Source organism: Callionymus lyra, chromosome 5 (assembly GCF_982586985.1).
Source record: "Callionymus lyra chromosome 5, fCalLyr1.hap1.1, whole genome shotgun sequence".
In the NCBI taxonomy this organism is placed as follows: domain Eukaryota; kingdom Metazoa; phylum Chordata; class Actinopteri; order Syngnathiformes; family Callionymidae; genus Callionymus; species Callionymus lyra.
Genome location: NC_141822.1, coordinates 34,620,714 through 34,643,013, shown reverse-complemented (window position 1 = coordinate 34,643,013; position 22,300 = coordinate 34,620,714). Strand labels below are relative to the sequence as shown.

Below are 22,300 nucleotides of genomic sequence, written 5' to 3'. Positions count from 1 at the left end.
AAACCACTTCATTAGTGTCTTCAGAGACAACAGATCTGATGTGAGAAAGGCCCAGTTTGGGGAGACAGAGAGAAAGTAGCAGCTGGCTTTGTTAGTGTGCAAAAGAGGCACTTTGCAGGCAGTAATTATGATACTGGAGGAATGTAATTATTTTCCCAGAATGCCAGAGTACTGAGAGTGTCTGCTAATAGTGATGGGTGACAATCCAATAGTCTGCAGATACAAGTGCTGCACGGGGCGTAATTGGTGTTTAAATGTAAGTGGCTCGTCTGAACACATCACTTCTCTTTGCTAAACGGAGGCAAGGCTTTGGCACCCTCTGATCAAACCGGGAATCATGTGACAACTTGATCAAAGATGAGCAGCGCCATTGTACGTATCACGTAATAAACAGCTCGCGGTAATGGGCTTGAGGCATTAGAAAGCGCTTTTAAAAAGCTGGTTTTGCTCTTGTCATATTTCTTACTTCCCCTGAGATCGACTCTTTTCACAGCGCATCTAAAGTGGATTTGAAAACTTTTTACGCAGATATCCATGTCCATAAAGAAGAAAATAAAGCTAAAAAAAAGAGAGGTGTGGCTTTTGTTTTTGTTATCTGCTCAGTGCACTGGAAGGACCTAAGGCGCATCTCTATTTAAGCACACATCCTTCAGTATATGACGTAGATTTGTGAGCAGAAGCCGAGTGTTTTGCTTGAGCTCTTAGCCACTAATAAGGCTTTGGAATAGGGAGTCTGACTCATGCATTACAGTCGTCACTTCTGTCGTCAGAACTAGGACCAACTCTGGATATAAGAACAAATAAACAGCGATGTTGACAGTCTTGGGGACACTCTGAATCACTGATTTTACACACTAGAGACAGAACTATGGCACATCATGAAAATCATCTTATTTACAGAAAACTTTGTTTTTTTAAAGCCCTGCTATTACAATCAACACTGAGATTAGCAGAACTAGTATTTTGGCCTCCAGTTTTATGACAGCAATAGCATCTGGACAACTTTTTAGTACACCACAAGAACAAACATAGAAGAACGCATTGTTAGTTAAAGATTAAAGTTGACACAAAGGGGCCAAATTACTTGAGTTTGCAATTACAAAAAGAATCCCAAAGCATTTTGCCCATGTTAAAGTACGAGTGTTGTTCAATGGCGTGTGTACCCCAGTTATGAATATGCAATTCAGTGTATTCAAATGATATTTAGTGCTAGCATAATAGCAGCGTTATATTTCACAAGCCGTCTGTTCTTTCTCAAAGTCTTCTCTTTTAAATGATAATGAATCACCAGTATGTTTCACCTTCATTGAGCTGGTGAATAAAAAACGCGATTTAACTTTTTTTTGAAGTGAAATCTGTGGTTGGTGCTGAAACGCCCCGTTGCACATCACTTTTCTCACATGGCCTAAAGAGAGACTCCACGAGCGGCTGTAATGGATGAAACACTTTGCACTTTGTCTCGGTTTCTCCCATGGCTCAGGTGTGAACACGACTCCTTGAGAAAGGATGTGTTCCCTAGAAGAGTCACGTGGCCGTGATGAGCTAAAATGCCTGGACTCCTGGAGAATGTTGCTTGTGAGAATCCACCACAAATTATTCATTTATTTATCTAATTGAATAAAAAAACAACACAAAAACAGTTAATACCAAATCAAAGCTGACACACTTTTTGTTAATTGTTTGTGTCATCTATTTATTTAAGTGACTAATTTGTCGATCCATCTTGTTTTTGCTAATCTAATCTGAGATTTAATTTGTTGATTTGTTTATCAGAAATGAGTGGTTTATGTTTGTTGTTATGGCTTGTATTTTTGCTGTGTTTTGGATTTGCTATTTAATTAAAAAATAAAAACGTGTTGTGTTGAGCTACATGTTGTTCTGCCAATTGTTATTGTTTGGGTCGTTATGATTGTGTTTAGTGTTTCATTTGCGTATTCAGTCAGACGTGCTCTGTTTCCTGGTCATTCAGTTTGTTCATGTTTGATTCTTGTTATTGACTGATGGTCCTCCTTGATTGAAGTGAAAACAGCCCTGTGGTGACCCTGGCGCACCGGGAATGCACAGAAGAAAATAAAGGTATAGGCGGCTGCTGTCATTATTGATTAGTGTTGTGTATCTATTTTCTTCTTGTGTTCTGTACAACATTGCTGTAATTGGTTTTTTGCACTTCAGCTGCACTGCACAAATACAGTCATCGAAACAAGTGTGACAGTTGTGTTGATTAACACACACACATAGCTACACACAGAACAAATAGTGTAGTCTAAGAAAAGGCAGAAAATGTTATCGTTTCTTCTAGCTGCCACTTTGAGGCGCTGACAGTTTTCGCTGCATAATCGCTGACAAATGTTAAAAATGTTCTTTAGCCTACTTTTGTTTCCTACTTTGTCTTTCTTTAATCCTCCGTGAATGCTAGAAACCCCACTCTCTTCACCTCGTTCTCTCTCGGGAATCGGAATCCACTGTTCTCCTGTGAGGCTTCCGTGATGTGTTAGCATCAGAAATCAATCAGACTCACACTACTTCCAGAGCCCGCCACCTCAAATTGATCCATGCCTCATGCGCCGAAGATGATGAGAGAGCCTCTTTAGGCTCTGGAGGAGGAATGGAACCCTGGTCACCTTTGGGGGTCACCGCACACCGGTTCTCATCCAGCGGTCAGTCGATTAGAGGCGATGATGATGTTTTTCATGTCTTAGAGAGGCTCCGGCAGTTTTACCACCTTGCGTGGGGTTGACAGCCGCTGTCAGCTCACAGAAGGCGAGGTCAAAGTTCACCATCATAGTGATATCGCTGTCTCCTACTGTCAGTTAACTAACTTAGACAGAGCTGCACTCGGTCTGGTCGTTAAACTAAATAAGAAATGGAATACAAAAGTCGATTTGTGAGATATTTTGATAGACTATTTGAACGTAAGAAGAGTTGTGAGAAATTCCCTTCACCAGGCTTCTGTGTCCTGGTAGATCAATGAGTGGGCGGATGAGTGATGGCAGCAGGGTTGGAGAGAGGGGCCACTGCGGTAATGATTTTGTGTTGGTTTGTTTACCTTTTTTTCAATATATACTTACTACATGAATGAACTGATCGCTCACATCGACATACTTTGATCATTTCATTTCATCAAGCAGTCTTTTCATTATTAATAGTTATGCTCTATCTCAGTGATGGGTATTGATATTACATCAATGTGAACACTGGTAAACAAATGTATATACAATTTATTATTATTAATTTGCTCATTGTCTTTATTGTCCATCTTACATTTTTTAAGATGTTTTTTGGGGGTAAATAGAAGATGTTTGTAAATTACTGTCCCTGTCCTGTAAAACTGAAATTTGAAAGTAATTTTAATAACAGTGAATTGTAAATAATACTAATAACAATAATAGTGTTTGTCATATTGATAACCCTTTCAATACTGTGTTCTCTTTATAAGTCTCGAATGTATAATATTTTCATGACATTGTTGTGTCCATTTAATGGTTATTCTATTTAATTGTTTATTATTATTTTATAATGTTTTGTATAGTCATATTATTCTCTTATTTACATTTTACAATCCCAGTTTGAAGACTGTGTATACATTACCCAATAAATCATTTTGACTGAATAACAGTGACGTGGCTCAAAGTCATTTGTGGCAATGCTTTGTAGTACTTTTATTAAATTCCAAATTACAGTCATACACACCATCTCTGTTAAATTTGAGTCAGCAGAGTTCATATTTCAACTTTAAAAGAGGGTGGGGGGGAAAAAGGGGGGTCTCAAGAGTGAAGTTCTTCTTTTAAAGAAGATGAAATCAGACTTGAGCGAGTAAGATTTCTGTGTTTATTTGACGAACATGCATTTGAGGCGGACAAATGGGGCTGATGAAAATGGGGATTAAAAAGATGGCTCAACTCAAAGGATCAAATCTTATGTTTATATAATTCAGGAGCATACGTTTGCCCGCAAAGAGGAGGGTGTGCACACAAGGCTCAGCCCAGTGGCGCTCAGCGGGGGTATGCAAGTCTGATTGAAGGGGTTAAAGAGGAGATTACAGCAATAATGTTGGTCACTAATCCTGGTGCACTTTGGGAGGAGAAACTCTATGTGTAACCAAAGACATGGAGCCGGAACATCTATGGCCGGAGGGGTCAGCCGTCACCGCGGCAACAGATTATTCTGAATAATTGTCACACCATCTGTTTCTTGTCACAATTAGAAGTTGGCTGTGAGCCGGGTCGGAGGTCATACCATGATCAGAGAATCAGGGCGACCACGCTAACAATTGCGACCTTCATCATTTATCAGATTAAAGTTCAGCTCTGTCATCACATCTTTCATCCCTGTCACTGACGTTCCAATCCCGAGCCCACTGACGTTTGCAGTCATTCATTGTAGTGGTTTAGTGGAAATGTCACTGCATAATGTACAGATTGAGCTTTCAACCCCACAAGTTTAGGAAGTACATGTTGGCCTTTTATAGTGATATCTGTCTATAAATGGCAGCTGATCAAGTGACAATGATATAGATGTCATGGATTCAAAATAGAACCTTTCACCTGACCCTGTTTTAAATTCAGAATGAAAAACTAAACCAATAATTAACTGTACAAAATAGAAAGAATGGAAATAACTCATAAACAAAACCCCCAGAGAACGTTATTTCCAACAACTCTCAGAAAAATTGACCAAACTTTACGGCTTTTTAGCTGATTATGTGCATTTCTTGTTCCAACATGAAGAGAACGTAAAATAACTATTTTTTGAATCAACAGAAAGAAAAGTATTCCATCATAAAAAGGACATAAACCTGGATTTATGACAGTTGGTGTGAACAAATTAAATTCCTCAACTGCCGAAAGAGTAATAAAATGCAAAGGTCAGTTGAACATATGTGTGTGTCTTTGATTTGATGTGTCTGAATATACGACGGTCTTGTTCTCTCTATTGAATTTGTCGTCCTCCTCTCGCTGCAGCATTCCACCACATCAGCACAAACTATGTTTCATATCTATATGCAATCATAACGACACATTTCGCAAGGGATGCACAATTTCACTGACAATCAAGAGACAAATATTTACTTCATATTTTGGCTGGAATGCGATGCTAGATTAAGGACACACACCAGCCAGATGTTGGATGTGAAGACCTCCGACAGTTTCCTTAAGTCCGATTTGCTTAAAAATAGGTCAAGAAAAACATCTTACAGGAACTTAGCTGGGAAAACATATTGTTAGATTTAACGTCCTGTATGATTTAAAAAGAGATTTTCTTTTCAGACGTAACAACAGGAATAAGAGCTTACTGTGCCACTTTTCATCCGGCACATCTGAATAACGACACACCGTCTGCTGCATTGAATATTTAATAACAAATAAATAATAGAGAGTGTTGGATAAGTGTGTTAATATATTAGCCATGAGTTTTTCATCACTGTTTGATAGGACGACTGCAATAAATACATCTCCTCGAGCTCATCTGTTGTCTTGTTCCAAGTAGTTCCATCCATCAACTCACTTCCGATCCGCCCTCAAAGCAATCCTCATCATTCTGCTCGTCTTCCGGTTTGCAATCATGTTCCTTCTGAGGCTGATCATAGGTTTGAGAAAGACAATAAAAATAAATAAATAAGGCTTTCCGTTTCTTTTTTTTCTACGGATGAGTGACAATAAGCAATTTGTCTGTGGGATAAGACGGTGTGCACACACACACACACACACACACACACACACACACGGGTGACGACTTCAACATGCTCCACAGATTGTGGGTTTGAACTATTTTTTCAAGCAATTCAACAAAGATGTCTTATAAAGGAAATGGTTTGGGAAGAGTTTGATGTATAGCTTTGACAAGACGTGGTCGGCGTAGTTTTTCAGGAGCAGATGTTCAATTCCTGGAGGGTTGGATGAGCCAAGAAGAGGGACATGGGAACCGGTCGACTGTGATCCAAAAAAGGTAGGTTTTACTCTCCATGGGGTTGGCTCCACAAGCAAAAGGTCCATTAGTTTTGGTGTCTAATTGCACATGAAACAATAAGGTCCATCTGCGGAAACATACAAGATTGACTAGTGCTTATACACGGAGCCCTTGAAAAAAAACCAGAAGTTATTGTAAGAGGGCACAGTAGTTAACATTTTGAGTAAGGTTTGTTTTGCAAGAAGTCAAACCTCACCCTAAAAAAAAGTTCTTAAAACCCCAAAGAAGAATAGTGAAAATGTAAAAGGAGTCAAAAAAGCCAACTTGAGTTTGCCGAGCTTACATGAAGTCCAAGCACAGAAATAGAAGGCCCTTACTTGCCTAAAGATCACCACATAGAGTCCAACCAAACATAGACAAGGGCATGGCTGATAACTATGAAGGACAATAAAGGACTTATGTATAAATAAATGTTAAAATGTATAAATAAATGTATAAATGTATAAATAAATGTATAAATACGTAACAAAATGTATAAATGTATAAATAAATGTTTAGATAAATATCAATATGTCAAAATTAATAAATGTATGAATAAATGTCAAGGTGTAGAAATGACAAAATATGTATTCATACGTATGTTAAATAGCTCCATTCTTTGACAAAAATGTAATCAGAACTAATTTATTTATTTTGAAATATTGATATTCATCCAAACATTTATTTATACTTTTTTTTTTACGTATTTATACATTTTGTTAAGTATCTATAAATGTATTTATACATTTATACATTTTGATATTTATTTATACACAAGTCATTTATCATCCTTCACAAATAACATGAGTTCAGACCTTACCCCTAAAAGTATTCAGGGGAGCTGGCAGTAACAAGGGAGCAATTAGAAAATCAAAAACAAAAAAAAAGCGTATAACAGTTATTTTTACAAACACCTACAGGAAAACATCCTTGAAAAGGTAATTACATAAAAATTAGCTCTCAAGTGGCCAGACATTACCTGAAGACAGTCTTAAACCCTCTTAAAAAATAACTTCTGCATCCAACAGTGGGTCTAATGTGCAGTTGGATTGAATGTACCTTCTAGAACTATAACTGCATCTTTAAACGCATATATGAAGGCTGAGTGTGCTCAATAAAGTTCAACCCTAAAATGTGTTCAAGAGATCTAGCATTCCCACAAAAAAGAGTTGAATTCAACTTTGTTGAATTGCTGGGATCTATTTTTCCTTAATCAACTATAGTCTTATTTCAACTGTATAGTGTCTTAAGATAACTTTGTTATGATAAGACACTTTAAATAAAATTGAATTGAATTGAATTGAATTGAAAAAAGATAGATTTCACAAAAAAAGGGTTTGAAGAAGTCAGATATACAGGATTGCAGTGGGTTTTATAACAAAAGTGAGCGCCTTAAGGTTTTCAATTTGGCAATCAAAACAGCCTTTAACAAGGGCCAGAATAAAATTACCCAAATTGTGGAGATAAATACGAGATAATGAGGCAAAAACTGCTTTGTATCCGAATCACACAAGACAATGTTACTTAAAGGTTTTCTTGCTTGCACCTTTCAAGTCAATTAATGCTAGTATTAACCTTGAGACAGCCGATGATGCCTAGTCCATAATGATGCTATTATGTTTGTCTGCGTTTGCTTAAACAAGTCATTAGCAAGGAAATATATGAGGGCAGTTTGCTGCAGGAAATGACTCTATTCGGCTCTGGCGGAGAACCAATAATGACCAATAGTGACTAATTTTTTGGAGATTGTAAATCAGAGATGGTAGAGGAACGACGAAACACTGGATATATTGCTTGAGTAAACTTCCTTCTTCTGTCATTAGTTATTTACTGCATTTTAAAACCCACCTCTTATTTTCCATTCACTAGACTTACAACACTGACCTCATGGTGTTGCCTTCAAATTACAAGGCCACCTGTGATTAATACAGGATGACGTAATACATAAATCACGTTTGATTAATATCGGGACTTGATCGACTTGCAACATGCTTGTCACCTCTGGTACGGAAAAGGTCCCAGGAAGATTGGACACTACTGACAGCAGATATGGAGATACCAGTCCCATCTGTCAGGGAAATGGGACGGCCACGTTGTCCATCACAATGACTGAAGTCTGCACACGCTGTGAGCCTCTCTCATCCTCTTCCACCTCATTTTCCAGCCCACTCTCCTTCCCTCCATCTGCAAGGGCCTCATCTGCCTCCCACAGGTGTTTTCCAATGCATTTTTAATGATGATTTAACAAGGAGTGAATAATAAATGGCAGAATATTACCGTCTCCAAGACTAAAATAATTGGAAGCGTACACACATATTGCATTTAAATACACTGTACATCTTCTGGTTTTCCTCCCCTGCGGTCCAATCTCATGCATTGATGCAGATTTATGGTTGCACCCATCAAGGGCTCAGTGTTTGGCCCGAACCTGCAGACCACCAAGAAATAAGCTTACAGCTCCAACATTGTCCCATTCATAATCTTACATTGCACTGTATCCAAAACAAATGTAATCTCAGATGCCCCTGAGAGCTTTGCATCGGTTTTAAGTAAAATTTAGATGTGGTTGATCATCCTGTTGTGTTTCAACTGACTCTTTTTTTCATCATGTAAGCTACTCTTCATTCTATATTTACAACATAGGTTGATGTACATTCACACCTACATGACACAACACATCTAACCATGTGCATTTTTAAATTACCTGAGATTAATAATTAGAATAAAACATAGGTTTTCTATAGCGATTCATTACACAAAGATGCTTTACACAACCCAAAAACAAATGTTACACACATACAGAAAGAGATACTAAGAAACACTGAACAAGACGACAACCTGGAGAAGAAGAAATACAAATGAAAGAGGGAGGCTGGAAAATGATTATTCGGGATCTGCAATTAAGCAAACTGCTTTTGTTGTTACTCTAGAGTTGGTGTCAGAAAGAGTCAGATGCTATCTGACTGGATATCTACCCACACTACTATTGTTGGGCTGATTAGGCCTCATGATACATCATCACGACTGTATCATGACTGTATCACGGCTGTGTCATGATTCGGTGTCTTCATTTTTGAATGAGCACTAGATGGCACTCGCAGTTTGAAAATAATGCCATGGTTTCATTGAGTTAGTAAATCAGAGCCAAATATTATAATGCAGAGGGTGCCATCTAGTGGCCTTTCGAAATTAAGCCATTGCGACACACAGCTGATGCTGTATCATAAGGCCTCATCAACCCATCACTACTTACTAACTTTGCTATTGACTGATAGGTTGCAATCTATGTAGTAATACTTAATACTTCAATTGACTGTAATTGACATGAAGATGTTCATGAGCAAAATACTAAATAATCACTGATAGGAGCTATTCATTAATGAATGTTACTTACATACATTGCCAAATGCTAGATGCTAGACTTAAGGGTATATTTTAACACCTTGTGTCTAACAGGTGTGAGACACGGCACAGTCAGATTTATTACTCAGAGTCGTTACTGAAACGGCCTGCAATCTTGTTTTTGGTGAGACATTTTGGATGATGGATAGGGTTATGAATGACTTGACTGGGATAAAAGCAATGGCCCAAAGATAAAGAGACATACAGAGTTATTATTATTCATAAAATGAAGTGACATTGTACTACAAATGATGAATAAATAAAGACAATGCTTTTTACCAAGATAAAGAGATTCATCTGTGGTCTCTATTGTTCACAAGGGGCCCCTTCCAGCAGATGGAAATCTGATGCCGCCTTCTTCTTCTCTCACTCTTTCACCTCATCCACTGTGAAACTCTGCCCATCAGGTCAGCATGCTGACACATCAGTCGATATTTGTTCTGAATGCCGGCGGCTAACCTTGCCCTGTGGGGTCCCTTCAATGCTCAATCCCACCCACACTTGCTTCACAAAGGAGAGCATATACAGCATGTATGTGCATTCAGCTCGGCCCCTGACCGATTTATAACTACAGGCTCATGTCGTGGGGTGTTCTGAGAAAGGAGGTCCTAGTCATGGAATATACGCTGCATGACTCACTGAACAGCTTGAGATGGGTGAAACCTTGTATAGCAAGATGAAGGAAAACAATTTTAAGAAACCTGATCGATGACTCTCTGTTTGACACTTAAATAAATCATGTATTTATTGAAGGTATCAACATAGCTGTGACTAGAATTAGTCACCAAGACCTTAATTAAATATCGTGTTGGCGGTTATCTTCACATAGAGAGAAGTACAGAGGTTTTGGAGCCAAGGACTGAAATCACCCGCTGTTGGTTGGTGATCTAACAAATGCCATATTCACAAACCTTTCTCAATGAAACTTTAATGAAGACCATGACAGTGGATCAGCCTTGATAGTGTCGATCGAGTCCTTAACCCTTGTGTTATCTCTGGGTCAAGGTTACCTCTCTGGCACTATTGGCCAGAGGCTTTTCAACATGACCCAGAGACAAAACAAGGGATACCACAAACACATTTGTTTTTGGGCCACCGGGTCACCTTGCTCCAAAGATAACACAAGTCATCTACACAGACTGTGTTGACATGTATTTTTTATGAATTTAACGCTTTAAATTAGAATCAGATACGAGTGACATACTTGTTGCCGCTGGAGAGTTGGAATACACAGTTTGATTTAAGCATTGCAGTGACTCAACACAAATTCAGGCTCCTGTTAACGAAATACTTGACAATGCATAAAAAAGGCTGCATATATTGTTGTTGGGAAAAAGTAGCTCATAAATAAAATTAATACAAAACAATTACAATATCTAAAACAAATATCATAACAATAAAACAAAATAATAATAAAGTTTAAAAAAAAGTATAGTGGTACTGAAAAGCAAACATATAATGTCCTCTTAGGAGTACTTAGGGCCTCAGGATTCTGAAGAGATTTAAATAAAAAATCACTTTGCTCAGGTTCGGTTTTCATTTTAATGCTAAATATTTAACATTTCATTCACTTTGAGCATCAGTTTTTACAATAATGCAAGTCATGTTGCATCTGGATGACATTCCAAGATGACATCGTTTGTCTACCCAACCATGAGTGATTCACCGCTTCCTTTCTTTCTACCTGCATTCTTCTTTTGATATTTCTATCTTTTGCTCATGAATTCAATTCAATTCTTTCTCCTGCTCTCTCGGCCTCGCTTCTTTCTTCTCTCAGGGACTGTGAGCAGCCTTGCAGAGGCAGAAATACGATATTGAAATGTGCTGTCCTTTTATGTCAGCAAGAAGGATAGAAAGAGAGAAAATGAGAGAGGAACGCAGAATGTGAGGTTCGGATGATATAAGTGGAGTGAAAACGTATAGAGCTTGAAGCAAACGGACCATCTGCTGTTATTTGAGCACCCAAGACAAGTGTTTAATTGAAGTGCATGACAAAAATGTTTCCATATGTCAATGGAAGAAAAGTCACCAAATAGTCTGATATGTTAAACAACATGTGACCAATTGACAATTGGCTGGTTCCCATTTTGATCCAACAACACACACTCAATCACATCACATCTCACACTTCTGGATCCCCATTTCAGCTGAAATAATAAAGTTTTTACTGTGGCGAAAGCCATCTTGGAATGCGACTGACGTCTGTGAATGAAATAGCGAGACAGGATATGTGTGATGAGAGGTAAGGTAGGAGGAGGATGCCGGGCAGGAGAAAACAGTTCAAGTATGTTCCTTCAACCCACCCAGCGTCAGGAAGGACACGCTGAAGCTGAGGGTTGTTAGAGTGGAACTGCTGCTTCAACAGAACTCCCACTGGGAAACAGCCGGGCCTTGTTCGACCGTGCTCCTCTCCATGCCACGCTACGCTCCAGTCCACAGTCGACCTCCGGGTTCATTAGTCGCACAGAGTTGACCACTAAAATCGTTCCAGTCACGGTCACCTCTGTCTTTCTCGTCATGAATAAACATAACACGTGGAAGCAGAACTAAAATATATATCATAGTAAGTGGACAAGTTTATGGATTCTCGGTTGTGAACCTGCTCCTCGAAGGACTAAGGTGATTTAGGACCTTGTTTCTGCACAGGGCTTCTACATCAGTCGTGGAAAAACAAAGAATTTGTCATTTCTCTGCCATGAAAAGAAAATATGTGAGATGTTTACCGACTGTGTGACAGTTTTTGTTTTTAACAGAGCTCTTCCTTTACCTAGAGTCGGTGTGATGAGCCCAATGAGTTAGGAAAAGCATTCTTTGGGCAGAAAGCCTATCAGACTTTTACAACATTCACTTTTTGACCTGTGAGGGGCACTAATGTGCACTTCTACACATTCTTCTTTGAAGAAAAGCAACATTAAAATATCGTTTCAGATTTACATTCAATTTACTCTTATTATTATTATTATTATTATTATTATATTATTATTTTTGTGCGGCATTTTGACAAACAGGTTAAAAAATAATTACTGAAAAGATACATATACATGATTCAGACTATGACCTGAAGCACCACATGTTGCTCCACTGCACCTGGAACTTCAATAGTCTGGATACTGTTTGCATTTCCTTTAAATTTGTTAAATATGGTTCCTTCTCCTTCCAAAATAAAAATCAAGAATTTATTTTTTTTTTTTACAAAGAAAGTTAATTCAAATAAACAAAAACAAGTTATTTATTTGCAGTACACATTGCTGTATGTTTGCATAATACAAAAGTACAGATATCTCATAAACAAGTGTGCAAAAAGTGCAAAAAAACATTTTGATCAATAAATAATACCTTAAATAGCTGTAACTGAAATAACTAAATAAACCGTTTTATTTCAATGCATGCCTAATTTTCCTTTGTCTTGGATGTATGTCTTATTGTAACATGAATCAAAATATTGAGCGCAGTTATCATGTTATCATGGAATATCATGTTAATTATATTATTTTCGATATTTGTTCACCCCTAATTTACTGGGTTCTAAAATGGAAGCATTGACATCTGGAATTTGACACATTTCACGGTCAAAGTTAGACTGAAAGTTTTACAAATTGTGGAAGACCACACCATTTGTCATGTTTAACCAGGAAATCTGGGCGTATATGAGTCACCAGGCAGTGGTAGAAGGAAAGCTAGAGAAGCACAGAAGCTCGTATCTCACTGCAATGTGACAGCTTGCCACTACATTGAGAGTGTGAGTCTCATAAAAAGCCTTCACACTCTGGCTCTGTTTCTAAATTCTACAAATATTCCCTCCAGTGAGTGCCTGTTTTGTCGAGGTGTTCATAATCTTCTTGTTTTACAAAACAGACTTGACAACTTCGAGGGGTTTGATGACAGTTGGGGTGTTAGATTTAACTGTCTTCAGCATTACTTATTCCACAGGAAGAAAAAATAACATTTTAGCTTGAAACTCAACCAATCAGAGATCAAGAAAAAAAAGGCATTTGAACACGACACATTCAATAGTTGGCACTAGTACCAACGAATACTGGACTACAATGTATCTTTTCTCTTCTCCCAATTTCTCTGCTGTAACAAAATCATTTATCACCCACATCTGGGAAAGAACAACCTAAAATGCTTAAAAAAAATGTTGAAGGAAATATTTATTTCACCTACACAAAACAAACGGTAGATAAGATCAATGTTTTAAACGAAGTGTATGTGAAAGATCATCCTGTCTTCACCTGTCAGCAGGTACCCCATGAGGGGGCGAGCTGCATCGGAGTGAGTTAGAGCCGACGGATAAATCCTGACAGGGATGTCTGCGTGCGAATGCCGCTGCTTGTCACCTTGCCTGATGGGATTTCGGACTTGGGTCGCTGCCGAGCGTGTGATTTGGATACATTTGGGCTTGTATTGGCAACCTTTCAATGTTTTCACGATTGTATTTGTAATTATGAGGGAATAACATTTCACTTGACCAAGAAGAGCATCCTTAGTTAAAGGTGTGGGCGTATGAAATGTCACAGCTCTCTTCCTTCCTGGGAAAGTTTGCCGATCTCACGACTCCATCGATTACTTCTGACCTGATTGGTCAATTCCACCGGCTTCTTCGTCTGTGTGTGTGCAATGTGTGTGGCCCTGAAAGCCATATAGCACTCTTGATGGAATCTGAAAATAGCGATAGCAGGGACAGAATGCAATTTTGGCACAGACAGTGGCCTCAACCTTATTAGATTTGTGCTGGAATTACAAAACAGCTCCGGGCGTTCCCTGTTTTCATCTCCACCAGAGATAAGTCTCCTAAATTTTAACACCTTCATAGGGGTCCTTTTTATAATAATTAAAGATATCTGTTGGGGCCGATACAATCTGGAAGTTAAGGAGGAGGTTGGGATTCCAGCCTCTCGAAAGAAAAACATCTATGTTTTCATTGTAACAACAGATAAAAAAACAATAAATACAATTCATGAGATTGTGATGCTCTAAAATGTACTTTTTATAACTGATTTCTGATGACTCATTACTTTATTGTTGTTCTTTTCTTTTTATTTATTTTCTTCTAAGACTTTAATACAACCAGGAGTCAACACTTTTTATTTTTATTTTTACTTTATTTAGAAAATAAAGAAAGAAAAACAGAATTACAAACTGATTCCATGATTTATGTAGTGCCAGGTCAAATGTGTAACCTGGACTTCAATTTATTTAACTTTAAACTTTATTAAACTTTATTATCAACCTAAATTTCACAAACATTTTATTAATAAATAAAACTTTTTTTTATCATTGTCAAGGTCTGAACGAATGTAGATATACAATACTATACTGTAGTGTCAGAATGATTGTCCTCTGACCTTGTTTTCTTCAATTACTTATTAATTTTAAAGTCTGGAACTACAGCTACACGGGAAAGATGCAACGATACAAAGACAAAAAGATCATAATAACTACTTATGTTCTTACATCAATAGCTACCCAGATAGTAAAAATACATTGATTCAACGTTGAAACATTGACAGGCAACACTTATATCTGATATTGAAACATTGAAAGTGCTCGCTAAGATCAACCTTGAAACAATATTGAACAATGTTTGAACAATGTTTAACAAATTCTCTCAGCGAATCAACTTTTATTCAAGTATATATGCTTTGGATACGTTGATACTTCTGTCCTAACTACCCACCAAAAGGTGTGTGTAGAATTAATGTTGATTTAACAACACAATTAAAGTGTAAATAGTTACAGCAGATGAGCATTGAATAAACATTGATTTCTCAACACTGACCAAAACTAACCAATTTGACTAATAATCAACATTGAATCAATGTAATTTGCCATCTGGGTATGAACTAGGACAAAACAGTGGTTCTAGTTTTAAAGATCTCAGGTTCATTAGGGATAGGGTTCAAATAAGGGGTTACATTTTAAACCATGTTTAGGGTCTCATTGGGAATTAGGGACAGGGTTGTTTTACACAAGTTTAAAACCTTTTTAATTAGATGTTTCAAGTGTGTTCATGCTTTTGAGTAATTTATTGTGAATAACATTTAATGTTGCAGATATTAGACTTTTTATGATTCAGATTTTTCAATGATATCCTTCCTTAATCTTCATTTTCATCATAATAATCCCTCATAAATCCCTCTTATTTTTCCAATACATTTTTTTCTGTGTTCATTTGTTTTACAATCGCTCGTAAAAATAGTGCAACACTGAGTGTTCTGAAACATTTATGTCTGGACTGGCGTTAAGTTTATAGCCTCTCTGAGTCATTAAGTCTTTTAGATGGCTCGATCTGTGTGCACCAGTGGGCCCTCGCTGCCCCAGACACTCTTACTGGTTCAGCGCTTCTAGTTGTTTGGAACTCTTTTGCATCCTGATCCCAGCACCCACAGAAATGCGAACATGTACATTTCTTAAAAATTGTGACGTAAAAGCATGCTTTTCTGTGACAGAATAAACAAGGAGCATCTTTACATGGTGATTGATGAGACAGCAGTTTACCTCATCCATGGACCTGCCTCTTCTTGACCTTTAAAGTATATATTTTATTGAGGATTGTTTTGATTGTTTAAGCACTTTGTGACCCTGGTCTGATAAAGCGCTAAATAAATACAAATGATTTACTTAGTTACCTACTTGCTCTTTGTTATACAATTTGATGAGGCACTTCACAAAATACATTGTAAAGATAGAATAATACTGATCAAATGAATGAAAACACTTCTCAGACACAGAATCTGGTCCAGAGCAAAGCCAGCTTTGTCCAACAATTTGAGATGTGAACAAAAAAGACCCAGACTAAACTGTTTTGGTCCATGTGGAGAGCTGGATTTGTTCTTGGTCTTCCACAGCAGAAGAAGTACAGATAGTGGGATATTTTAAAACCAGGGGCGAGACACATTAAGTACTAGCCAGTGATGATGCAGCTATACTCAACATTCCCCGGTTAGAGTAGTCAAATCTGTATTTTGGTGAAAACTGAAGTGCAAAAACAAATCAACAATCCCGTCACAATAAAGTGAGGAGAATGTTTTTTTTTCCACTTTTGTGGATCACAAACAACATTTGGATGGGCAATGTGAGTACTCAAAAGGAAAAGACCAGGCTGCTGCACCCCACGACCCAAATTACATCTTTCATTTGTAACAGGGGCACAGTATATTTATGAATTTATGAAGAACATCATGACTTTTAAGTAACATTAAATGTTTTCTACAAATTTCACTGGCCAAGTTACAGTGGAAAAATTGTCTTTATGTAAATTTTAGTAAACCACATAGAGCAGATTAAACGTTAAAATGGAAGCTTAAACATGTGAACTAAAAAAACACTCAAATTCCTGAAAGTTTCTCTTGCTGATCTGTTATTATCTACCAAATACACACTAATTTGGCTAAAAACCGTAAAGACATGGTGTGTTTGATGAGGTTCTTTTTTCCTTTTTGTTCCAACAGTGATGAGACGAACTGATTTCTCGCTGTGGTTTGCTATTCCTTCTCTGGCAAAATATCACACCAGAGAGGTTTGGGACAAAATCCACTGCTCAGGACCGGGGTCGTTTAGATTGGCAACTTGAAGTGTGAAAGACCCCATAACTAACACCAGTCCCGGAAATCAATTGCCGTTCAAGACCACTCTTACTTGTGGTCCTGTTTCCTCCCACTGCCAAAAAAAACACACAGAGGTTGATTGAGAGCTTGAAAATGTAATTAAAGTTGTGTTCCCCGTCACTAACTGGCACCTGTCTGGGGTCCCCCACCCCCTCTAACCATGAATAATTGGGATAGGCTCTGGACTTTGCTGTAGACACTGGAAGTGATTCATCCTGTAACAACTTGAAGCTAATAGCTATTACAGTCTATCTTCATTATTTAACCTACATTTTTTACACCCGTACAACAAAGGATTTCTTCGAAATGATCCCTGAGAAAAATGTGGGTCATAAAAGATTTGCGTCAAACAGCTGCTCAACGACTTGGGTAGTGCGCAGAAATCCAGCAGTACTGTGTAATTTAATGCATTTGTCAGTGAAATCTGCACCAACAGACAAAAAGTAGACATTTTTGGAACAAGAGCGATTCATCTCACTTCACTAATTGAATTCTTCATTCACGACTTATTGTCCACGGAGGCGTAAAAGCACACCAAGCATGTGAGATTCTTGTAACGTGTGGCTTTGATATATGACTCCAGAGCGCTTCTCCATCATGTATAATGTAACAAGCACACATCTGAGGAGACATTGCACTTGTGAGACACTATACAAGGGAAACATTTTCATTCTATAACATATTTGACTGCATCAAAAACTAAAGCCACCAGATTTCCCAGCTTTAGTTGTCATGATTCCTACTGCTAATTTATTCACCATTTACTCAACCAGTCTTCCCACGTGCTCATTAGAGAATCACAAAGCCTCAAACTAACGCTGGCGATAGAGTGACTACATACCAGAGCTGGTCATTTTCAGCTGCTCAAGGGAACATTCAGACCTCCCACTGAACCCTGTACCATCTCGATGTCAATCGCAACAGAATTAATGTATTGAGGATCCTTGCAATTCTTCTTCTTTGTCTTTCTTTTTTATGTGCTGGTCCCCAACTAGACAGTCAGGCTAATATGCAAGCTAGCACACCCTAGGTGTGCATCTAGAGCTGGAGCACAGCTTGCTTAGGAGAGATTTCACATCAGTTTCCCTTTCATTTCACTCTGATTTCCCCCTTGAAAGACAGGAACCATTGTCATAGTTTTTAAATTGTGACTGATGGGGACTGAAAGGCAAACCTATTTGGTTGAATATGTTTTGGAATTCATATGAGACCAGAATATTTGAAGCTAAAGTTCACATGATGTATTCAATGTGTTTTTTCAAATACTCCGATGTGATCCTTTATTTTTTTTTATTTGAGACAGACGGTACACCTGGGAAAAACCCCATCAATAGACTCCCTCAGCAGATAACAAATAATGGACGTTTCCGCTGTCACATGACCTTCATTTAGCAACGCAGCTGAAAACTTTGTCCCGCTGAGTCATCGACAGACTCCTCTCTGACATATGGTGGTTACCTGAGACACACTGGACTGTGATTTATGACAAATGACACACACTCCCTCGCTTTAATCGATATCAATGGAATTACAGTGCTGGAGACGAACGGCAGCAACACGAAAGGCAAGGCACAAGTGACTCACGTACAACTTTTGCCGCCGAGAGAAAATGACTCACGCTGACACTTTGAAATCCACAATGCGACCGATGTTATTTGGCACCTGTCAAACTTTAGTTACATGACGAGAGACTTTCCCACAGTTTTAATGAGTACAGGATGCACTGTTACATGAGCTTCAATCTGTGAATCGGTTGACTCAATGAAGTCTTGATGGATGTAACCTAGTTTGTGAGTCGCGGTGGCTGATGTAGATCAGAAGTCTTGTGACGCAGCTAAACTTGTGTAATTGGTGACTCTACCCATGCTACTTGAGTCGAGTCACACAATCGGAGTCTCATTCAGCGTCCTCATCTGTTTAAACTAACTCGTGATGCTGATATATTCATGAAACTCGGCTCAAGTCTGATTCATTTTGATATGCGACTCTACTCTAGGAACTAAATATGAATGGCATCGTCTAATGCAGGCCTGGCCAACCCGCGGCTCCCGAGCCGCATGCGGCTCTTTGCCTGGTTTCATGCGGCTCTAACGTTCTAGTGTTGTTTTGTTCACGAACAATTTGTTCGAACGAACGATCTTTTGAGAGAACGTACTGAACCAAATCACTTCATGAAGTGATTCATTCCTCATCGGACCGTGCCGGTGGGAGGGATTCTATGATAAGACTTTGGTACAGAACATTTAGTTTTTATGTTGGCACAGATTCATTCAGATTCATGTTCGGCTGTGAACACAACTCAGGATCTTCTCTATTTGCTTAATTTCTCACGATGTGTCCTTGTCCATGTCCATGAACGCACCGGGCGTCCTGAACGAATCCTTTTAATGAACTGATTCTAGTGATCCAGTACAAAAGTCAAAAGAACTGCCGATCCCATCACTATAACGTTCATATCGACGTTTGGGTTTGTGTTTTTTTTTAATGTGCGTGTTCACTTCGCTTGAGTTTAATATGGTATTTTCATCCAACGCGCAAAAGTTTCCCAGTAGGGACAAGATCTTCTTCAAAGTTCGCCTTTGTGTCAAGTTCGCCTTCTGTGTTTTCTACCCTGAAACACGTGAAATCTAAGCATCGATCTGGTCTGACTGACAAATCTGTCATTATCATGTTGGTGTGTGACATTTACAATAAATCTGGCTAAGCAGAGGTCTGTGTGTGTGTGAGGAAGGGATGAGGCGATGTTCATGTGTGCCCATGTGTATGATGTGGCTCTTTGCGGTAACACAGTAAAAAAATTGTGGCTCTTAGGATCTGACTGGTTGGCCACCCCTGGTCTAATGGTTGTATTCAAATGACTAGTCTTGACTTGCACCAATCAAATTAAGAAATTGAGTAACACAAGCAAAGCAATGAAGTCCTTCAATGCATGCATCTGTAACTTGTGCCCAATTAGGTCAAATAAGTCAAGTTATATAATTCACCTCATTTGTGGGTTCAGCCAAGGCACCCGAGGTGACCTGTGACTTGCAATTTTATGTCAACTGAGCTAAAGTCAAACAATTTGAATGTCTTTTAAAGTTGTGTGTATGAACACAAGTCCTATACCTATGACCTCGTGAGCGCACATTTGGTAAATGTAGTGGCATCACATGAATCCATCTGTGAATGAGTGACAAGAAAAGAAACGGCTCCAACCACAAATTAGGCAATACGTCTGGTGAAATGACACTATGATGATGGACAATTCATCAACTTTCAGAACTTGAGTTGAGTCCTGTGTTGTTCTCAGTATTATCTTGATCTTTAAAGTATGTACTTTTTGGAGTATTGCTTTGATTGTTTAAGTGCTTTGTGACCCTGGTCTGGAAAAGCGCTATATAAATGAAAATTACTTACTTACTTACTTATATGACAAAATAACCACATTAACCAATGTATTGACATGTATTTTAGTTGCACAAGTCATACTTTGTTTATTTTGTGTGTTTTTTTGAGCAGGTTAACCACCTGGAGACTCAAAACTATTCAACAACTAAAACAAAACTATTATTTAACTTGAGTTAACTTACCTGAGAGTTAAAGATAGTTTTTTCATTTGAGAATATGTGCTGGTAAACAAAGATAGCAATGACAGGTCAACTCAGGAAATCAAGCCTTAGTCAAGTAATTTCTTTAATACTTTCTTTAATGTTTCTAATCATTGTTTTCTTGTATGTGATATCTAGATATGTGTAAACAGATCAAGATTATATCTAGTTTGAAGGCAAGCATTGAACTATAACTTTTAAATCAGGTCAACTAATTTCATTACTACACTGACTACACTATTCTCACTAAGCATGTGAGTCAACGTCAGCCTATTCATAATGTCAATGGGTCTCTCCACATTTCATGTTACTTGGAAGTTCTTGACAGAATTCTGATTACTGTTCATGTTAGATGAACTAGTGTTGAACGATTGTCATTGAACCGAGTCAAGCGTTCTGAGTCACACGTCTGTGATGTTACTTGTACTGAAACAAAGCCTAATGTAAAATCAATGTTAGTTCAATACTTATCAAGCTGACTTCTTTTCAATTCCTTCAAACTCAGACATATTCCACAGGTGACGTGAGATGATTCAATAGTGATGGGCTGATGTAGCTTCACAAAGCAGTATCATGTTGTTTAGAGGTCAGTAGGTGGTGCCATCAGTTTAAAAATGATGTGATGTTTCAGAAGAACAGTTGTTCAAAACAAAGGAAAAGAGTGCCGAGAACGCCATCTAGTGGACTCTGAAAATAATGACACTGCTTCATGAAGCTTCATCAGACCATCACTAGGAATCAAGTCATTCAAACATTGCCTTTTTTAACTAAAGACTGTGTGTTTAGCCTTACATCCAGTCATTACATTAAATTATGGTTAACTTCTAGTCATTCCGTCATCACCGAATCTGATTCAATGGTTTCTCAAACACACCCATCTTTCTATGAATCACACAATGATTGAGTCACCAAACTCGACGTGATTCCCTGAATTTGTGACTTACGTTTATTCAGGTGACTCGAATCTACCCAGTTTCAATTTGACTCTCAAGATTATTGTTTTTAGAATATAATTAGATAGGATCAACTTACCCGATGAGGCTTGAGTCACAGATCTTATTTGATTTGACTAAAAATTCAATGAAATTTAATTTTAAAAATCACATTTCAAATTAATTAGCCATCTGTTCACCAAGAGATGTATTTTTCATTCGTGTTCAACTGAAACGTCATGTTGCACTCGTAATTTTCTTTTAACCAGTGTAGAGCAAGCAAGACTGCAATTCCAATTCACCCAATTCATATTTATTCACATGGAGAAGAATACATATAATAAAAATGATATATATAGTTAACAGTGTGTCGTTTTGTGGTGGAAGCATTTCAGATATATTGTTTATTTAATCGTGTTACATTAGTTAATGTGTGTTTAATTGTGTGTTTAATGTTGCTCATTTGAGCTGCTGTGGAAGTTAATTCTCAGCTGCAGTGCTACAAGAAAGAACGTTTATGTTACGTTCAGATTCATAAGATGAAATGGTTTCATCGCATTACATCGCCCGTGTCTGTTCCCCACCGGCACCTGCGTTATCTGTTCCCGAGAATCCATGTCCAGAGACAGAACTCTCCCTCAGGGGATGTCAATAACCCTCCTCTGACCTTGTGGAAGCTTCTATTCCCAAAAGTGCTCAAATCATATGAGCGAGGAGAGGCAGGGCGCACACCTTCATTACAGCATGGATATTGAGGAGTTAAAAAAAACACTTTGACTATCGTCTCTAACCAGATAAGAGCTATTTTTTTTATCTTCTA

General features: G+C 38.1%; 1 protein-coding gene across 2 annotated transcripts in view; it reads right to left on the bottom strand.

Moving 5' to 3' along the window:
- Positions 1-22,300, bottom strand: part of fibcd1b (fibrinogen C domain containing 1b) — a 112,450-nt gene that overhangs the window by 89,611 nt on the left and 539 nt on the right. The gene's annotated exons all lie outside the window — the stretch shown is intronic.